Raw genomic sequence first — 20,875 nt, forward strand, 5'->3', positions numbered from 1 at the left:
AAAGGACAAAAATGTCTAATTTGCATAACCTATGTTTCCTGTTCCTGTTTTTACCAACTGGGAGTTAAGTGAATATTTGAATACTTGATGATGAATTAATATAATAATAGCATTTGCCAAAACATCTTGCTGTTGAGAAGGGTTTGAACCAATTTTCTCTTTCTGTTCAGGATGCCGGTATATGAAAAGAAATGAAAAGGTGCCTGAATGAGTTAAGGAAAATTGTAGTAAGTGTTAAATGTTTATATCTTACAAAAATGCTATTTTAAACATACAAGTATAAACACAGTATAAGCCTAAACTCATTACAGACAATTTCCAAAGTCATAATCCAGGCCCTTGATCCTACCCAGACTGTAGAGCACCAGTGTTGCATGTGGCCCATCCTCTATGCTCTAGTCTATTTATAGTTGGTGGGCTGCAAACTCTTCAGCTGATGCTCCTTCTAGATTGATCATTAAAAGATCAATAAATGATCCCCACCCCAACTCTGTCACACTTGGAGCAACATTTTCCCTAGACTAAAAATAAAATGTCAGGAGTAACCCATAAAGGACCTTTTCAATCCTTCACACTTGACTATGTTCACCTGTGAATAGTAGATTTCATCACCCTGTTTTTATTTAGACCAAACTAAGCCTTGTGGAAATTGTTTCTTCTATTCCACTCACCCACACAAATAGTCTTGTGATGACTCTCACTATGCGGACCGAGGTCTGCTATGGGTTACTCCAGCCCCCTGTACATATGCATTTGATGCAGAAACAATGTGCCATGGGAGGAATGATTTAAATTAAAACATCTTTTATAGGGAAGAGTCAACATCCCATATTCCTGGGAACATCATCTTCTGAGATCTCACAAAATATACACAAATATGCAACAGTTGGCTTCAGTGGCTTCTTCCCCCGCTTTGGGTTCTCATAACTATCTTCATGCTTGTCCTTAATTACCCAAGTCACATTTATATAATTCCCCCATCCTCTTCCTCACTCCATCGATGCCTCCCTCCCTTCCTTTCTCCCTCTTCTCCTTTTTTTATGGTGCAAAACTTTTATTAAATTCTGTGATCCATAAAATGGTTTTTTTGAATGACACATAGTTTAGTTTTTCATTTAGAGGCTATAAAAATGTTCACAAAAGTTATGTTGGACAAAAAGTGATTGGAGGTGCTAAAACACAGTTCAGAATATAAAATCTCTTCATAGACTTTTTATGACACATGAAACATGACTTTCCTCCTTTTCTTATTCCTTCTTTCTTCCTTTTCTTCCCTTTCTTCTTCCTTTTCCTCCACTGAAATCCAAGAGACTTACAGAAAGAAACTAAGAGGATTGCCATAGGCATCATCTGATGAAGGAAGGCTTAGAGGTGACATCATGAGTTCATATGTGTGGGTCTGTGCTGGGAGCCCTCAGATATGTAAAGGAAAGTGGTGTCTTTACTGGATTAATCTTCACAAACCCCATGCAGTTGTGTGACATCAGTGACATTTGAATGTTTTGTTGCTTAAGCCTGCGTGGTAGGTGTATTTTCAGACATCATGACCCCTCCTCTCCTCTCTCCTGCTGCTCTCTAGAGGTGGGTGTAGTCTTGGAAGCCTGTGGAGACAGCTGAATGCCAGATAAGGTCAACACTTGTTTTGTCTGTCTTTTTCCAGTCACACGGGTCCCAGCAACTGGTCCACATGTGGGATATAAGTTCTGCACCCTGGAATCCTTGGCACCAGACCTGGGGTTGCCTTCTGAATACCACCATCGAGTTCCCTGAAAATAGAGGCTGAAGTGAAATCTGGGATATCTGGTATTTGTCAGAGGTCACACCTGTCTGAGAATAGGGGACTGTTCCTGTGTCTGATAAGCAGGTCACTCTATATGGAAGTTCCAGGCAAGGCTAGAGCATGGTCCTTGACCTCCAACTCAAGTGCACTTCCCCTTTCTCATTCCATGTCATTCCTGGCCACAGGAGATGGTTTCCATCCTGCATACTCAATATCCTTTTCCTCCTGCAGGAGTGTCACACTGTCTCTGAAAGAGGCACCTCTCAGGGAGAGCCAGTTAGGGAAAGCCTCTATGAATCAGAATATGAAAGTCTCCCAAATATTTCTTGTAATATCCTTTCTGGGGGCCAAAGAATTCTATATTGATCACAGCTTCTGAAACTGTACTGTTTTGGAATGTGAACTTATCCCAGCCCACACTGGGATGAGCCATGCCTGTCAGAACTTCACGGGACCAACAGAAGACCAGTTCATTCCATAAACACCTGAACCTCCAGGATTCAGGATAGGTTGGAGTCAGACAGCATCAGAGGGTTCAGTGCCAGTAGCCCAGGACTCCTGGGATGACTCAACCTATGGCTTTGTATCTCAGAGGAGACAAAATCATTTGTTCCCACTGGGAATAGTGGTGACTAGAGATCAATTAGCTTGTGACCAGAGGTTAGATCCCATGAATCCAAAACATCACCAGGATCCTTCCTAAGGGAGAGTAGCAGTGACCTGGGCCACTACCCAGATGGTCTTGCTTGATGACAGAAGAGCTAAGGAGTAGTAAATCTTAGGAACAGAAAGGCAAGGGAACAGACCCCATTTCCCAGTACCTGAGAGGCAGTTTCAGTTTAGTATGTGACAGATACCATGGAGGCAAATCCAGAAGTGGTATTAGAGCCCTAACCCTGTTGACTGCAGGCAGATGTACTTAACACAAACTGATCCTCATCTTCCTTACAAGATTCGCCTATATCTCCAAACAAGTGTCCCCTACCAAGGCACAACTCTATTATTACCACTGTGACACACAGAGGCCTCAGTGACTTCTCACAGACCCACCTCTGTGGCTTGCTTCCAGCCTCCATGCATTGTTCATTATTCCTAGCTGTGCCTAATAGATTTATTGAAGCTACATGCTGTGGCATTTACCCTTGCATCTGCCCAGCTCACTGGTTTACAGTTGGTTCACAGCTATGCCACCATCACTATCAGTTAATTCCAACGAATTAACCCCTTCATTGCTCCAAAAGGTCACACTGATTAGCAGTCAACCTCCATCTGCTCGGCACATAGACACTAACTGAGCTAAATTCTGTCTCATAGATGGACTTATTCTATAGGCATTCAAATATAGCTTCTGTGGCCAGTTCTTTTACTGTAGCCCAATACCAGCATTTCTTCACATGTCTAACTTAATCTGTTATGGTTAATGCACATTCTATTACATGTTTCTATCACACTCTGTCTATATATTTTGATTTCTCTATTGACAAACAATGTTAAACATATTTTTGTGTTTGTTATCCTGTATGTGTTTGGGAAAATGTCTATTAAAAGTTGCTGTCTAATTGTTAATTGAATTTCTGGGCCATTAACTGGAGAGTGGTAAGAGTTCTTCAAAAATTTCTTATAGGAAAAGAAAAAATAGAGGTAAATAGCCCACTGATTTGAGAGACATTGGTAGCCACTGATACCCATAGTGGGATGTGCTGTCTGGAGTGTGGGGATGCAAAAAGCGATTTTTGTGAGTAGTGACTAGAGGTGCAGATACTTTTTGAAAAAGAGAAAGAACACATTTGGGTAGTGAGGGAGATAGGGAAGATCTGGAAGGAGTTGAGAGAGGAGAAAATGTATGAAAAATTTTAATTATAAAAAGCAAAAAGGAACAGGAGGCTTGAGGAAGCTGGAGGGAATACAGCTAGTCCTGGGGAACATGGACTTCTATGCTTTCTTCTTGCTTTCCTTGAACTGAATGTTTACTTCCTCCCTCCCTCCCTCCCTCCCTCCCTCCCTCCCTCCCTCCCTCCCTCTCTCTCTCTCTCTCTCTCTCTCTCTCTCTCTCTCTCTCTCTCTCTCTCTCTCTCTCATCACTCCTTATTATACTGATCTGGAAAAGAGACTTAGTTGTTAGGCCCAAATGAGTTCTGAACCCACACAGTATGGTCAAGCAGCTGGAACATGATTCAGACAGTGAAAAACAAAAATTTGGACATGATCAAGGGGCTCTTCACCTCTACAAAACAAGGCAAAGGGGTCCAAACACAGCAAGAGGTACAAGGAGTTTATCCCATTTGATGTGACGAATGTTTTTTTTTTTTTTTTTTTTTTTTTTTCTGGTGACCACAAAGGACTGTTTCAACTGCCAGTAGCAACTCAGAGTTACTTTATATAAATGTAACACATAGACTTGACAAGATTGATCCCAACGTTCTAGGGCCAGCAGCTCTTTTAGGGTCAGAGAGAAAGTAGGGCCTTTAAAATCACCACGAGGTTACTTTCACTCTCCATTGGAATGACTATATTCACAGTTACCTAATTGCAGGAAGAATACAGGACAGCTTCCAGGGACAAAACTGGATCGAAACTTCTCATTGGTCATACCACAGTGCAGTTCCTCCCTGAATTCTTCCTAAGCAGACCCTTAGTAAACAAAGAACTAAGAAAAACTATAATTACTATCTCTCAACTCTCCTAGTACAGGGAGCTGTCCTTGGATGGCTGCACCCCCAAAGGTGTTCTTCTGACTAGATTCTATGAAGAGAGTGGGTGCAGGGGATAAAATACTAAAATGAACATGGGAGCCACAGGTCCCCATCTGCAGCTACAACTTAAACTTAAGATCCTAAAGATGTAGTCAGTGTGGCAGGTGCTGGGGAGGGTGCAGGAGGCAGGAACAGGCAGGGAGGGTGTCGGGTAGGAGTCTGCCTCCTTGCCTTCACTTCTTCACTTTGCCCCGAGCAGCCACAGCATCTATGGCTTTTTGCACGGTCTCCTCATCTCCCAGGAACTGCGTGGGCTTGATGGGCTTCAAGTTCTTGTCCAATTCATAGACGATGGGAATGCCCGTTGGCAGGTTCAGCTCCATGATGGCCGCTTCTGAAAGACCCTCCAGATGCTTAATGATGCCCGAAGGCTGTTGCCATGCGCAGCAATCAAGACCCTTTCCCCCTCTTTGATCTGGGGGACAATTTCTTCATTCCAGAAGGGCAGAGCTCAGGCAATAGTGTCCTTCAGGCTCTCCCAGGAAGGCAGCTGGTCCATCAGTAAGTACCTGCGATCCTTGCTGATGTTGCTGTAGAAGAGATGATCAGGCTCCATTGGACGTGGTGGGACATTGTAAGATCGTCTCCAGATCTTAACCTGTGCCTCACCATGCTTAGCAGCAGTTTCTGCTTTATTGAGACCTGTTAGACCCCCATAGTGTCGCTCATTGAGGCACAAAGTCCTGACCACCGGCAACCACATCTGGTCAATGGCATCCAGGAAGGTCTAGAGGGTTCGGATTGTTCTCTTTTGAACAGAGGTGAAGCAGATGTCAAACTGATAGCCAGTATCTTGCAACGCCTGCCTGCTGTGCTTAGTCTCCTGGTGACCCGCCAAGTTCAGGTCAGAATCATACCAGCCGCTGAAGCCGTTCTCCAGGTTCCAGGCACTCTCGCCATGCCTGATCAGCACCAGCTTGTAGGCAGCCATGGCGACGGACCGAGGATGCAGTAGCAACTGAGATTCTCCTCACAGTGCCCCCAACCTGTGCAGAGCCTGCGCGCTTGCTCTCCCCTGACTGATACACTTTATTTAATGTTCTTTCCAGCCAGTCCCTAATGCTTTATCCAGGGATAGTCCTTCTCCTAGCAACAGTTCCAATGGTGCCTAACCCATAAGCACTGATCTGTAAAAGATTTGGGAGTGGGGTGTACATTTATGAATAGCAAGTGTTGTCTGGGTAGACCCTACCATGACATCCAGAGAGTTGCATGAGTTGTTTTGATGGGTTCAAGAAAACAACATATTGAGACGGCTCAGCCCCGCAGAACTCATTGCTTTTCACCATATGCTCTGGTGCCAGGGAGAGAAGATTCCAGCTCCTGAGAGACCCAGGTTGTGGGTTAAGCACAGATAGTGAGAGTGAACATGGGGAAGAGCCAATGGTACTTTGCGTCCTACTGGTCCACACCCTAAATTTAGTGGTGCTCTGTCATTGCTATGTAGAGTCCATCAGCTGTGCTGGAGAACACTGTCTCCTGGCTCTAGTAGCCCTGGAAACTCAGTAAAAGTGGTATGTTGGTCCCTCTTTCCTAAAGTGATTACAAATCTTAAAGGTGGTTGAGACTGCTCTTCTCTTGGGTAGTCTGCTAGGGGACAGAGGAAAGAGAGACATGGGTATAGGTGTCAGATAGACAAAGACAATTCCCAACTCCAAGTTCATGTACCACCTGCGAAGCTCTAAGTGTATCTCCAAATTAACTTCTATTGTGATGTGCATAAGCAGAGGGGACTTTGGTATGCAATGGGTCTCTTATTCTTGTTGGGACGAAATACTTTCCATCCGTTTTTGCCTTCTGGAGACACGGAAGGTACTGTTTATTAGAAGTGGACCCTTAACAGGCACAGCAGCTGCTGATGCTCTGATCTTTGTTCTCTGGACTCTTGAACTGTGGTAGTAAGCTTATACCACTAAGAAGTTATCTAGTCTTGAAGTACTGTGACATAGCAACTTAGATAAAAACAAAACCCTAACTTAATCCTCAAAAGACTGGTTCTCTTGGCTTCTTTGAAACACAGGCAAGGATAGGCATATGTGGGTTTTTGGTGTGCAGGTAGATTTTATACTTCTATTTCCCAAGTTCCATTACAGCCTGGTTGCACTAGAGGCTCAGTTGTACCCCCTGCAAAATGTAAAAACAAAACAAAACAAAACAAAAGCCTCATTTGATGCTGTTTAGAGATAGAAAGGCATAAATTGTCACACTTGAACCTTATACTATAGTATAAGATATGGTATAAAATACATGACACAAAACTATGATGTATATGCAAGGTTTCTAATATGTTGTTTTCTGCACTTACCGGTTAAAGGATAGAGGAAGGTAAATCTGATGAAATGTTAGTATTCATTGAATCTGAGTGACAGGTGTGTGCTTATGTATAGTAAACAGCATTGAATCCTAAAGTGGTGGATTAGGAAGTAAGAACAAGCAGTAGGGTTGGTGGAGAGAGATGGTGGCCCGTGAGGGGGTGCTACATAAATTTTTCTATGGAGAAGCAAAGATCTATCAAACACAGAGTGTTAAGCAAAGAAAGCACAGCAGACTCATGGGTTTATTGGAGTCATTTGCAGAAGCACAGGGGCCTCTGGAAGCTTCATCACCAAAGAGCGTGGCTGACAACTCACCCAAGCAGCAGGCAGCTCCACTGAAGAGTATTCATTCCCTAAGGAATAATTTGATACATAGAACATTGGATAGAGGCCTCATGGGTCTTGTAAATTTCTTAGTTTTTTAGACTTAAGAGTTTCTGAATTTCCTGCATCTTAGGAGCCCCCATCTTCTCTCTAGAAGAGAATATTTCAATGTGGAGAAGAACATGGAGAACTACATAACAGTGTGGACATCCCTAAATCACTGCCTTAAAGTCTGAGTGCAGCAAGTTCATGGAGGCTTGGAGCTGGGCTTAAGATTAGTGGAGAGTTATAGGCAATTAATGGCTGCCAAGAGAAGGAGAATCAGTATTTTCCAGGGATGAGCCCCACAACTGGTCATCCAATATTAGGAAGCTAACCCTAACAGCATGTGTATATATAAGCAGAATTAAAGAGACTTCATAGCAACTCTCCTATCCTTCATTTCAATCTCTCTAGTCTCAGCTCCAGCCCTATAACAGACTGCCCCCTAGCCAGTGCCTCTGCTCCCACCTTACCTCCATTCCCTGGGGACTCCTCTTAGTGACCCCTATGTTTTACTTCTAGCCCATTCCTAATTCTTCGTATTATCCACCAGATTTAGGAACATTTTCTATGTGGGATCCCTAGTAACCACACCAGACCTGAACTTAGTTTTTTCTGCTAGCTCATCTCTACCCTTCTTTGTCACTCACTGACCTGCAGAAGCACTCTCTGTTCCAGGTAACCCACAGCCACAACACTGTCCTAAGATCCAGGGAGGTCAGCAAAAACTAATAAATAAAACACCCTCCTGTCCCCCCAAAAGAAAAACATAAACAAAAAACTAGACCAGATATCAACACTCGGAATTACCTCAACCATCCTAACCACAGATGTCTAGACACCAGCAGAAACACAAAAACATTAGCATCCAAGATAATATGCTACCACCAGAACCCATTAGCCCTACTGTATTAGGCCCTGAGAATAGCTTAAACACATGGCAAGAACTCCAGAATAGTATTGTGAATGTGTTCAAGGAATTTAAAAGAGGATATAAGTAAATTCCTTCAAGAGGTCTGTGAAAACACAAAAAGGTGAAATAAAATAATAAAAGCAGTTCAAGACATAAAAGTAGAAAAAAATCTGTAAAGAAAATCTAAAACGAGATAAAACTGAAAATCAAAAAATTTAGGAAGTCAAACAAAACATGAGAGGTAAGCTTCACCAACAGAATCCAAGACATGGGAAGAGATAGAATGCCAGTCATTGAAAACAAGGCAGAAGACATGGATACCTCCACTAAGAAAATATTAAATCTAAAAATATCCAGGCACAAAGCATCCAATAAATCTAGAGAAACTATGAAAAGAACAAATCTTCAAACAATAGAATCCTGTTTTCAAATACAATAAAAAGTCAAAAAAATGAATCTATCTTCTGATGCATCCAAAAAGCATCAAGAATAGAAATAACCTCAGCATAAGAGGTGGGAAAAGATATTTTAAGACATTTTAATATCTCACAGAACGGGCTTCAAAATGAAGCTAATCAGAAAAGATGGGAAGGACCTATATGCTCCTTAAACCAAAAGTTCACAAAGAAGACATTACAATTCTAAACACACACACACACACACACACACACACACACACACACACACACACACACACATATATATATATATGTACCAAACACAAGGACATTCAAGTTTATAAAGGAAATACTACTACAGCTAAAATCTCATGTCTCCCCTCACATACTGATAGCAGCTGACTTAAACACCCCATTCCCATCAATAGACAGGTTATCTAAAAAGAAAAAAAGAACTAAATGTTGAAGATGATGTCATAAACCAAATTGACCTAACAGATATTGACAGAATATTTCACCCAAACACAAATGAACATACTTTCTTTTTTTCTCAGCATCTCACAAGACATTCTCCAAAATGACCACATACTGGGACACATGGCAAGTCTCAACAGATAGAAAAAAATCGAAATCGAAATGACACCCTGCATCCCATCTAACTACCACTGATTAAAGCTGGTTATCAAGAACAATAGAAACAGGAAGCTTATGAACCCATGGAAACTGAACAACTCAGTAGTGAATGAGAAATGGGTCAAGACAAAAGTTAAGAAGGAAATTAAAAGCTTTTTAGAATTGAATAAAAATGAAAACATGCCATACCCAAGCCTATGGGACATAATGAAGGCAGTTCTAAGAGGCAAGTTCATAGTGCTAAGTGCTTACATTCAAAAATTGGAACAATAACATATTAACAACTTAATAGCACACCTGAAAGCTCTAGAACAAAAGGAAGAAATGACACCTAAGAAGAGTAGACAGCAAGAAATAATCAAGCTAGAGATCAACAAACTAGAAACAACAAAACAATACAGAGAATCAGTGAAACAAAGTTCTCTGAGAAAGTCAGGAATTATGATAAACCTTTAGATAAGTTAAGTAAAATATGGAGAGAGAATATTCAAATTAATACATTGGAAATAATGTGGGAAACATCAGAAAAGAAAAATCCAGAGAATCATAAGGACATACTTTGTAAATCTGTACTCCACAAGCATGAAGATCTAAAAGAAATGGATAATTGTCTTGATATGTATGACCTACCAGTTAAATCAAGATCATATAAACAACTTAAATTCATAACCCCTAATGAGATAGAGAAAGTAGGTAAAAGTTTCCTAACCAAAAGAAGTTCAAAGCCAAATGCATTTAGTACAGAATTCTACCAGGTCTGCAAAGAAGAATTAACACAAATTAACACAATTTTCTTCAAATTATTTCACAAAAGAGAAACAGAAGAGACATTGCCCAATACATTTTACAAGACCACAATTACTCTGATACCCAAACTGCATAAAGACCCCAAAAGAAAAGAGAATTATAGACCAACTTCCCTTAAGAACATCAGCAAAAATCCTCAGGAAGATACTTTCAAACAATATCCAAACAGCATTAAAAATATCATTATCCATGATCAAATAGGCTTCATCCCAGAGATGTAGAGATTGCTCAACATATGTACATCAATAAATATAATTTGCTATATAAACAGATTAAAAGACAAATCATATGATCACCTTATTTGATGCAGAAATGCCCTTGATAAAATCCAACAACCTTCATAATAAAAGTTGCTGAGAGACAAGGGATATAAAAAGATGTACCTAACATAATAAAGGCAGTTTACAGTGATCTCACAGCCAACATCAACCTAAATGGAGAGAAATTCAAAGTATCTCCACTAAGAAAAGAATCAGTAACAAGATGAGGATGCCTATTCTTTTGGGAAAGGGGGGGGGGATGCAGCAGAACTTTATTGATGGTATTCAAGAGAGTAGGGAGGGCTCCCTAGGCCCCTATTATTATGGGGGTCTGAGAAGGAAATTGTGAGAGAGATATTCAGTGTCGGGGGCAGAGTTGTGATGGGACTCCTCAGCAACTAAGGACTTTTCCTCTCTATTACTCTCAGTGTCCTTGCTGTGGTGGGTGGTCCAGGGTTTCTTACTCCTTAGAGGCCATGTAGGCCATGAGGTCCATCACCCTGTTGCTGTAGCAGTATTCATTGTAATACCAGGACATGAGCTTCACAAAGTTGTCATTGAGAGCAATGCCAGCTGTGTCATCAAAGGTGAAAGAGTGGGAGTTGTTGAAGTCGCAGGAGACAACCTGGTCCTCAGTTTAGCCCAGGATGCCCTTTAATGGGCCCTCAGCTTCACCACTTTCTTGATGTCATCATACTTGGCAGGTTTCTCAAGGCAGCATATCAGACCCACAACAGATACATTGGGGGTAAGAACACAAAAGGCCATGCCAGTGAGTTTCCCATTCAGCTCTGGGATGACCTTGCCCACAGCCTTGGCACCACCAGTGGATGCAGGGATGATGTTCTGGGCTGCCCCATGGCCATCACATTTTCCAGAGAGGCCATCCACAGTCTTCTGAGTATCAGTGATGGCATGAACTGTGGTCATGAGGCCTTCCACGATGGCAAAGTTATCATGGATGACCTTAGCCAGGAGGGATAAGCAGTTGGTGGTGCAGGATGAATTGCTGACAATTTTGAGGGAGTTGTCATATTTCTCATGGTTCACACCCATTACAAACATGGGGGCATCAGCTGAAGAGGCAGAGATGATGACCCTTTTGTCCCCTTCAAGTGGGCCCCAGCCTTCTTCATGGTGGTGAAGAAGCCTGTAGACTCCACAACATACTCAGCACCAGCATCACCCCATTTGATATTAGCAGGATCTCACTCCTGGAAGATGGTAATGGGCTTCCCATTGATGGCAAGCTTCTCATTCCTATCCTTGACTGTGCCATTGAATTTGCCATGGGTAGAGTCATAATAGAACATGTAGACCATGTAGTTGAGGTCAATGAAGGGGTCGTTGATGGTAACAATCTCCACTTTGCCAGATCCTGAGCAGAAGGCATCCCTGGTAACCAGGCACCCAATACGGCCAAATTCATTCACACTGACCTTCACCATCTTCTCTATGGGATGAGGCTGGTACTATACGAGAAGATGGCACTGTCTGTAGAACAGGGAGGAGCAAAGAGCTGAGGATGCCTATTCTTATCTATACCTTTTCAGTAGTGCTTGAAGTCTTAAAGATAAGAAAATTAAGATCAGGGGAATACAATTAGGAAAGGGAGAAGTCAAAGTATCTTTATTTAAAGGTGATATGATTCTATATACAAAAGACCCTGAAAAAAATTCTGTAGCTGATAAGCACTTACAGCAAAGTAGGAACATACAAAATTACCTCACAAAACTCAGAGGAAAAAAATCAGGACAATAATGCTTTTCACAGTAGCCTGAAAAATATATTTTGGGATAATTCTAACCAAGCAAGTAAAAGACTTTATAAAATAAAAATGCTTAGACACCAAAGTAAAAAAAATTGGAGATATATGGAGATGAAAAGATTATCCATGCTCCTGCATCAATATGATTAATATAGCAAGAATGACCATGCAACCCAAAGCAATCTAGAAATTCACCAAAATCTTCATTAAAATTCTAACACAATTTTTTACAGATATCAAAAAGAAAAATATTAACTTTGTATAGAAACACACGAAAGAAAAGGATAACTAAAACTATCTTGAATAACAAAAAGAGCTATTACAGTCATCACCATCTCCAGTATCAAGTTGTACTGCACAGCCATATGAAAACAGCAACCACTCAGCACAGTATTGGCATTAAAGCAGATACACCAATGAATGGAATCGCACTGAAGACCCATCTATAAATCCACACACCTATCGACACCTGAAAAGACAAAGCTTCAGGAAACTATGCTAATCAAACGTGAAGGCTACATGTAGAAGAATATAAATAACAAACTTAACATCCTTCACTTCCAGAAAACAAATCAACTCCAAATGAATCAGACACCTCAACATAAGGCCAGAGACCCTGAATCTGAAAGAAAAGAGAGAGGGAGATAATCTTGAACACATCGGCACAGGAAAAGACCTTCTGAACAGGATACCAACAACCCACTAAGAACAACAACTAAAGACCTTATGAAATTGAAAATTCCACATGGCAAAGGACACTGACATTCAGGCAAAGCAGCAGCCTACCTAATGGGAAAAAAAAATGATATATTAAACACCCAAATAGGATTAAAATCTCTATAAAGAAGCAAAACATGGACATCGAGAAAACAAATGAACTATTAAAAATTTTATACAGGAGCTCAGTTTCATCAAGACTGGCAGCCTGCCCTCAGGTTGCTGGGCACTCAGAAGAGCCACAGGAATGCTCTCACACCTGAACCCAGGAGTGAGTCCACCTTCCCTCCCCACTCTCCATCCCAGCAGAGGCCAGCCAAGCACAGGTGGCAGTGCTGCCTGAAAACAGACACTTCTGGCCCAAGGTTAGAGCCAACCCAGTTATTTCAGGACTGGGCATTGCCATTGGAACTCACAGCCTACCCAGAGAGCCAAACAACCAGGAGCAATCTCCCTCTGGAGACCACAGCCCCACAGACCCACAGGAGAAACAAGCTCCAGTCAGAGAAAACAAGATCACCTAGCATCACCTATAACAAGATGGCAAGAGACAAGTGCAAGACTTGAAGAAACAGAAACCAAGACAACCTGGCAACATCAGAACCCAGTTCTCCCACCACTGCAAATAGTGGATATCCCAACTCACCAGAAAAACAAGATTTAGACTTAAAATCATACTTCATGATGATGATGGAGATCCTCAAGAAGTACATAAATAATACACTTAAAGAAGTACAGGAAAGCCAGGAGAACACACAAAAACAAGTTGAAGCCCCTAAAGAGGAAATAAAAAATCACTAAAGGAAAGCACAAACAAACAGGTGAAGGAACTGAAACAGAAACATAAACTATGAAGAAATCACAAAAGGAGACAAACCTGAAGTTGGGAAACCTAGGAAAGACATTGGGAGTCATAGATGCAAGCATCATCAACAGAATACAAGAGATGGAAAAGAGAATCTCAGGAGCAGATGATACCATAGAAATCATTGACACAACAGTCAGAGAAAATGCAAGAATCAAAAAGATTCTAACCCAAACATCTAGAAAATTCAGAACACAATGAGAAGACTAAACCTAAGAATAATAGGTGTAGAAGAGAGTGAAGTCTCCCAAATAAAAGGCACAGTAAATATCTTCAAGAAAGTTATACAAGAAAACTTCCTTAATCTAAAGAAAGAGATGATCACGAACATACAAGAAGCCTACAGAACCCAAAACAGATTGGACCAGAAAAGAAATTCTTCCTGACACATAATAATCAAAACAAAAAAATGTTCAAAACAAAGAAAGAATATTAAGAGCAGTAAGCAAAAAGGACAAGTAATATATAAAGGCAGATGGATCAGAATTACCCTAGACTTATAAACAGAGACTATGAAAGCTAGAAGATCCTAGACTGACATACAAACTTAAGAGAACACAAATGCCGGCTCAAGTTACTATATCCAGCAAAACTCTCAATTACCACAGATGGAGAAACCAAGATATTCCAACAAAAGCAAATTTACACAATATCTATCCACAATCCCAGCACTACAAAGAATAATCAATGGAAAACTCCACCACAAAGAGGGAAACTTCATCCTAGGAAAAGTAAGAAAATAATCTCTTGCAAAAAACACCAAAGAAGAAGAACACACAAACATAATTGTACCTCTGTCTTAGTTAGGGTTTTATTGCTGTGAACAGACACCATGACCAAGGCAAGTCTTATAAATAACAACATTTAATTGAGGCTGGCTTACAGGTTCAGAGGTGCAGTCCATTATCATCAAGGCAAGAGCATGGCAGCATCCAGGCAAGCATGGTGCAAGAGGAACTGAGAGTTCTATATCTTCATCCAAAGGAAGACAGGGACTGACTAATCATCCTCAGGCAGCTAGAAGTGTCTCCAAGCCTACCGCCAGAGTGACACACTTCTTCCAACAAGGCCACACCTTCTACTAGTGCAACTCCCTGAGCCAAGCATATGCAAACCATAACAACCTCTAACAACAAAAATAGCAAAAAATAAGAATCACTATTCCTTAATATCTCTTAACATTAATCCCTCAATAAAAATACAGACTATCAGACTGGATACGTAAACAGGACGCAGCATTTTGTTGCATACAGAAAATTCATTTCAGCAACAAAGACAGGCACTACCTCAGATTAAAATGTTGGGGAAAAAAACTTGCTAAGCAAATGGTCCTAAGAAAAACTCTGGAGTAACCATCCTAATATCAAATAAAATATATTTATAACCAAAGTAATCAAGAAAGACAAGGAAGGACACTTTTTACTCATCAAAGGGAAAATCTATCAAGATGAACTCTCAATCCTGAACATCTATGCTCCAAATGCAAGGGCACCCACATTCATAAAAGAAACTCTACTAAAGCTCAAAGCATATATTGCACCACACACAATAATAGTGGGAGACTTCAACACCCCACTCTCATCAATAGACAGATCATGGAAGCAGAAACTGAAAGGAGACACAGTGAAACTAGCAAAAGTTATTAACCAAATGGATTAAACATACATCTATAGAATATTTCATCCTAAAACAAAAGAATACACCTTCTTTTCAGCACCACATGGCACCTTCTCCAAAATTGACTATATAATCGATCAGAAAACAGGCCTCAACAGATACAAGAACACTGAAATAATCCCATGCATTCTATCAGATCACCTTGGATGAAGGCTGGTCTTTAATAGCAACAAAAACAACCAAAGCCCACATACACATAGAAGCTTAACAATGCTCTACTCAATAATAGCTTGGTTAAGGAAGAAATAAGGAAAAAAACAAAGACTATTTAGAATTTAAGGAAAATGAAGGCACAATATATTCAAACGCATGGGATACATTGAAAGCAGTGCTAAGAGGAAAACTTACAGCTCTGAGCGCTGCCAAAAAGAAACTGGAGAGAGCATTCACTAACAGCTTGAATGTACACCTGAAAGCTCTAGAACAAAAAGAAGCAGATACACCCAAGAGGAGTAAAGGGCAGGAAATAATCAAACTCAGAGCTGAAATCAACCAAATAGAAACAAAAAGAACTATAAAAAGAATCAACAAAACAAGCTTTTTTTGAGAAAATAAATAAGATTGATAAACCCTTAGGCAGACTAACTAGAGGGCACATAGAGAGTATCTAAATTAACAAAATCAACAATGAAAGGAAAGACATAACCACAAAAACTGAAGAAATTCAGAGAGTTAACACTGCCTCTGCTCTGCTGACTCATGGAGAAGATGGTGTTAGCAGGCACTATGACAGGAAGTAGCAGACGCAAACAAGAGTGGTTCCTGTTTGCTCCTGAGTTAGAGAAAGCAGGTCATCAGCTGCAGCTTGAATGGTCAAGCTATGAGAAGCAGGTCATCCCCCGGGAACCAGTGGTGATGAGAATCATTGGAAAGAACATCTGGCACACTTGCCTGTACCTGCTGGCTGGTCTCCAATGACAGATTCATTGATCTTAGAGAACAACAGAACAGACTGCAGACAGACTGAGTGGCCTGAGACTCAATTTCAGCCTCACTCACCATCCTGCCTTAGGTTCAAAGCTTTATAAGCATCATCTCCAGCCTTTCTTCTCTACTCTCTGGTCTTATTTGTTGGATTAGAAGAGTATCTGTTCAGGTGGAAAATGCTGAGAACTAGAGACTGGAGTTGCAGCTGTCAGGAGATGTCATCAACACAAGTCCGCAGCACATGCTAGACAGGTGAACAGGCAAGAATCTTCTTAGAGTGTAATTCCTTAGGCTTTCCACCCTAGCCTTTTTCTAGCAAAGCTTTATGCAAAGCTTCATTCATCCCGACAAACTAGCTTCTCAGGGAAGGCATGAAGGAATAATGACCAGATACAGTTTAATGGCAAATGTCTTATTTCCCAGGGTGTGTGTGTGTGTGTGTGTGTGTGTGTGTTGAATATGTGTGGTGAACACATACTCTAATACATGTGTGTAGATACATGTCAGGTACATGGGACTGTGTTACCAGACAGGCATAAGAAATGGTAAGGTTGAATGAGCTCAAACCCTAGGAATCTCAGAATTGAGAATGGCAGGACTTGGATCCATTTCCTTCCTGCCTCTACCTGCTCTGGAACACCCCACTTAGAACCATGGTCACTGGGTCACATAGCATAAACACCTGGAGTTCCCCATGCTAATGAGGTAGCTAGTTATCTCTGCGTCTTCAGCCAATGAGCTTCCTTTCTTGGGTATTCTTTCCTACAAAAGGTATTTCATCCTTGTTCACCCCAAATAAAATGCATGCATTTACATCCACCATCAAATAAACCAGTATGAGCAAGCAAGGATCATCTCAGAGAGTTACTTTATTAAGGATCACCACAGGGAAGGTTCTGTCTTAAAGAGCCACACCAAAACCTCCCAAGGAAGGCCTTCTCTCTGGCCCCTCTAGTACCCTGGGCACTCATTCTCAATCAGACCTGCTTCCTCTCATCCCAGGCTCTGTCTTTTTCTTCCTGCCCAGTGAGTGGATGCCCTATGGAGAAGCAACGACCTTGGACCCCCTTTTCCTTGCTGCAGTAAATATCAACGGTCCCCCACAGTCTCACTCTGTGGATACCGCTCTAGTGTGGAGCCGATTTTGTGGACTCTGTCACATGGTCCTCAAGCTGCACTCGCCATGAGGTTCCCTTCCCAGGTGGTTCACTCTGCCCACCCTGTTGCTTCTGTCCCAGGTAGATGTGACTCCCCTGGTGCGTTTCTTTACTCCACTGCCCGGCACAAACATGACTCCAAAGTTCGGTATCTTTTCTAGAAGGTTTATATATAAAATCCTCACTCCACAAACCCTCTACACAATAAGATTACATCCCATGGACAAAGATACAAACTGTCCTTCCATATGAGATTAAAAGACATATAGAAACCCTTAAATATTCATATCTACCTGTTGCCAATTAAGATTATCTGGATCTAGATCCTTCTTCTTCAGTTCCATCTTTATTCCTCCCCTATCATTTTCTTTCCTCCTCTTCCAGCTTCCTAGCCTTTTTCTCACCTACCTCTTCACTGTCCAATCACCTTAACATCAACTCACAGTTCATGACTCCCAGTGGTAATCTGTTGGCACCCAAGTACCCAGAGAGGAGAACTGGAACTACAGCATTTGTCCCAGACTTTGTTGTTTTTCCTTTCCAGTCAAGCAAAGAAAGACAGACTGTGGACCTTTATTTCAGCCTTCCTTCTGCCTCCCCTGAGTAGTGTGCCAGCAGTGCTCAGGTATCACCAGTGCCCAGGCTCCACCAGCAGAGAGGTAGGGTGCAAGATGACAGATGCATGTACCCAAATGTGCACGGTGGAGACCAGAGGAGGATGCCAAGTGTTATTTCTGTTACTCTCTCCCTTATTTCATTCTCTGTCTGAACTCCACACAGCATTGGACTTACATACACATATTTGGCTACACCTGGCTTTAAACCATGGGTGCCACAGATTTGAACTTGGGTCTTCATACTTGAGGAGCAAGTACTCTTACCTACAGTGCTATCTTCCCAGCCCTTGTTTCTTTATCTGAATGTGAAAGAGTGACTTGTCATACAATATCCTAACATTTCATTGATCTCAGTGTGTGTGCTACCTAGGCATGAGACTCATAAAGCTGAGATTGGAGCAGTGGCTCAGTGATTGAAGGTATTTTCTGCTCTTCCAGAGGATCTGGTTCCAGTTCCCATCACAACATCAGGTGGCTAACAACTGCCTATTAACTCCATGCTCTCATCTGATTCTCCCTGGCATTAGACTGAGGTGTATACATGCATAGACTCAGGTGGTACACATGTATAGACTCATGTGTACACATGCATAGACTCAGGTGTATACATGCATAGACTCAAGTGTATACATTCATAGAATCAGTTGGTACACATGCATAAACTGAGGCTGTATACATGCATAGACTCGTGTATACATGCATAGACTCATGTGTACACATGCATAGACTCATGTGTATACATGCATAGACTCATGTGTACACATGCATAGACTCATGTGTATACATGCATAGAATCAGGTAGTACACATGCATAAACTCAGGCTGTATACATGAAGAGACTCATGTGTATACATGCAGTGACTCATGTATTACACATGCATAAACTCAAGTGTACACATGCATAGACTCAGGTATACACATACATAGACTCTGGCACATATACACATGCACATCAAATAAAATATTAATATTTTAAAAATATTCATAGCATCCTACAAAAATACTTCTATTGTAAAATGTTACTTCAATGGTTTGTAATTTCAGTTGTTTTTATTTCTTTAAACTATGGAAACATTACCAGAAATAATATTAGGATTCTTGGAAACGTTATATTAGTTTTCCTTTAAGTTGAAGCAAAATTATAATTTGAGTAGCTTTTTATTACCTAACACTTTGGAAAGTAGCTGCTCAGATTCTATACACTAAAAAATTGTTTGAGAATTTTATACATGTATGTAATGCATTTGATTAAATTCATCCCCTGATTCACTCCACTCCAGCTTTTTAACAGACCTCAACACTTTCCCTCCAAATTTCATATACTCATTTTTTTAATCCATTGAATGCATTTCGTGCTGTTCCTATGTGCAGAGGAATAAATGGGGATATGGGCAGTCTATCAAAGGTGAAGTCTGTAAATGAACTGACTATTCCTCCTTTAGCAAAGATTAGTTACCAAAATCTCCTCCGTTAGGGATGGGACCTTATGAGTCCCACTGTGATCCATATGGGGATTTTGACTGATTTTATCTTCTACAAGTATTGTGGACGACCTTTAGGTCATGTGTGCATTGTCCTTGTCATGACCAGAAAACACTGTTTCACAACAGTTACCTACTACTTCTGCCTCTCACAACCTTTACATCCCCTCTTCTGAGATGATCACTGAGCCTTAGGGTGGAGATATATCTCTTATTTAGGGTTGAATATTCCACAGTCTCTCATTCTCTGCACTTTAACCAGTTGTGTGTCTCTGTATTAACCATATCTACTGCAAAAGAAACAACAACAACAACAAAAAACAAAACAAAACAAAAAAAAACCAAAAACAAAAACAAAAAAAAAAACTTCTCTAATGAAGATTTAGAGCTTCTCTGATGAATGGGAATAAAGACGAATATTTTGGATACAGTTTAATACTATGTCCATTTAACTAAATAGTAGGAAGGAGTTCTCCACTATGACCTAAGACTTATCCAGTCATGGGTTATTGGACGAGTTAACAGTATCAAGTATGGGTTCTGTCTTGTGGAGTGGACTCCAAATCCCATCTATGCCACTGTTGTACCAGTGGGACTATTTTGTCAGACAAGTCATTATTGTAGATCATAGGGTTCATGGTTTGCTAAGAGTCTTGATGACTGTTCTACCGCAGTATCCTGCACAGCACCTTTCAACACTAGATAAGTTGTCCACTATGGAAAAAGCTTCTAGGTTATTATCCACTTGATTTTTTTCCTGTTCTGTGACTCAGGTATATGATGACTTCAACAATAAATAGTATTACCATCAAGTTCTGGAATATCAGCAAAAGCAATGTTAATAGCCTGCTGTTGGGGTGTTTAATGAGACCCTACTAAACACAGCTAGAAAGAAGGTAATTCACATCTGGCATGGGGTTTTTAGTTTGATAGCCTGTGGCATTCAAGAGAAGGATTATCCTCCCTTTTAGGGTAACTTAATTTTCTTCATTTTCATATAAATATTTTTTGGAAGCTTCTACAATAGTAGGGTTTTAAATGGCTTTTTTTGGAAAGACTTTAGTATTATATATCTATCCTCAACCTTGTTTAACACTTCCTTTTCCATTCTCCTTGCCTCTATCATCCACCTGTGTTTCGCTGTACTCCTGCCTTGAAAAATCTTCCCCATATGACTCCTTTCTAGCTTTCTGACTTCTACAAGAACTTGTTTAAAACACACATATTAAAATATTAAAAGCTAGGATTGTTACGTGAGAGAGCATAAAGCATTTGACTTTCTGGTCTGGTTCACAGAGAATAATTATTTCCAGTGTCATACATTCGCTCTCAGATTTCATAGTATCGTTTTTCTTCCTGGGTGAATAAAATTTCATTGTGTATGTGTACTGCATCTTCACCTTTTATCTGTTGATGGACATCTAGGCTGTTTCTACTTTCT

General features: G+C 40.8%; 1 pseudogene across 1 annotated transcript; it reads right to left on the reverse strand.

Moving 5' to 3' along the window:
* Positions 1–4,706: 4,706 nt before the first annotated feature.
* LOC308419285 (phosphoglycerate mutase 1-like) lies at positions 4,707–5,464 on the reverse strand (annotated as a pseudogene). Its single transcript has one exon. The product of its transcript is annotated as a phosphoglycerate mutase 1-like (transcript).
* Between the last annotated feature and the right edge of the window lie 15,411 nt (positions 5,465–20,875).

Source organism: Micromys minutus, assembly GCF_963924665.1.
Source record: "Micromys minutus genome assembly, chromosome: 3".
Lineage (NCBI taxonomy): Eukaryota > Metazoa > Chordata > Mammalia > Rodentia > Muridae > Micromys > Micromys minutus.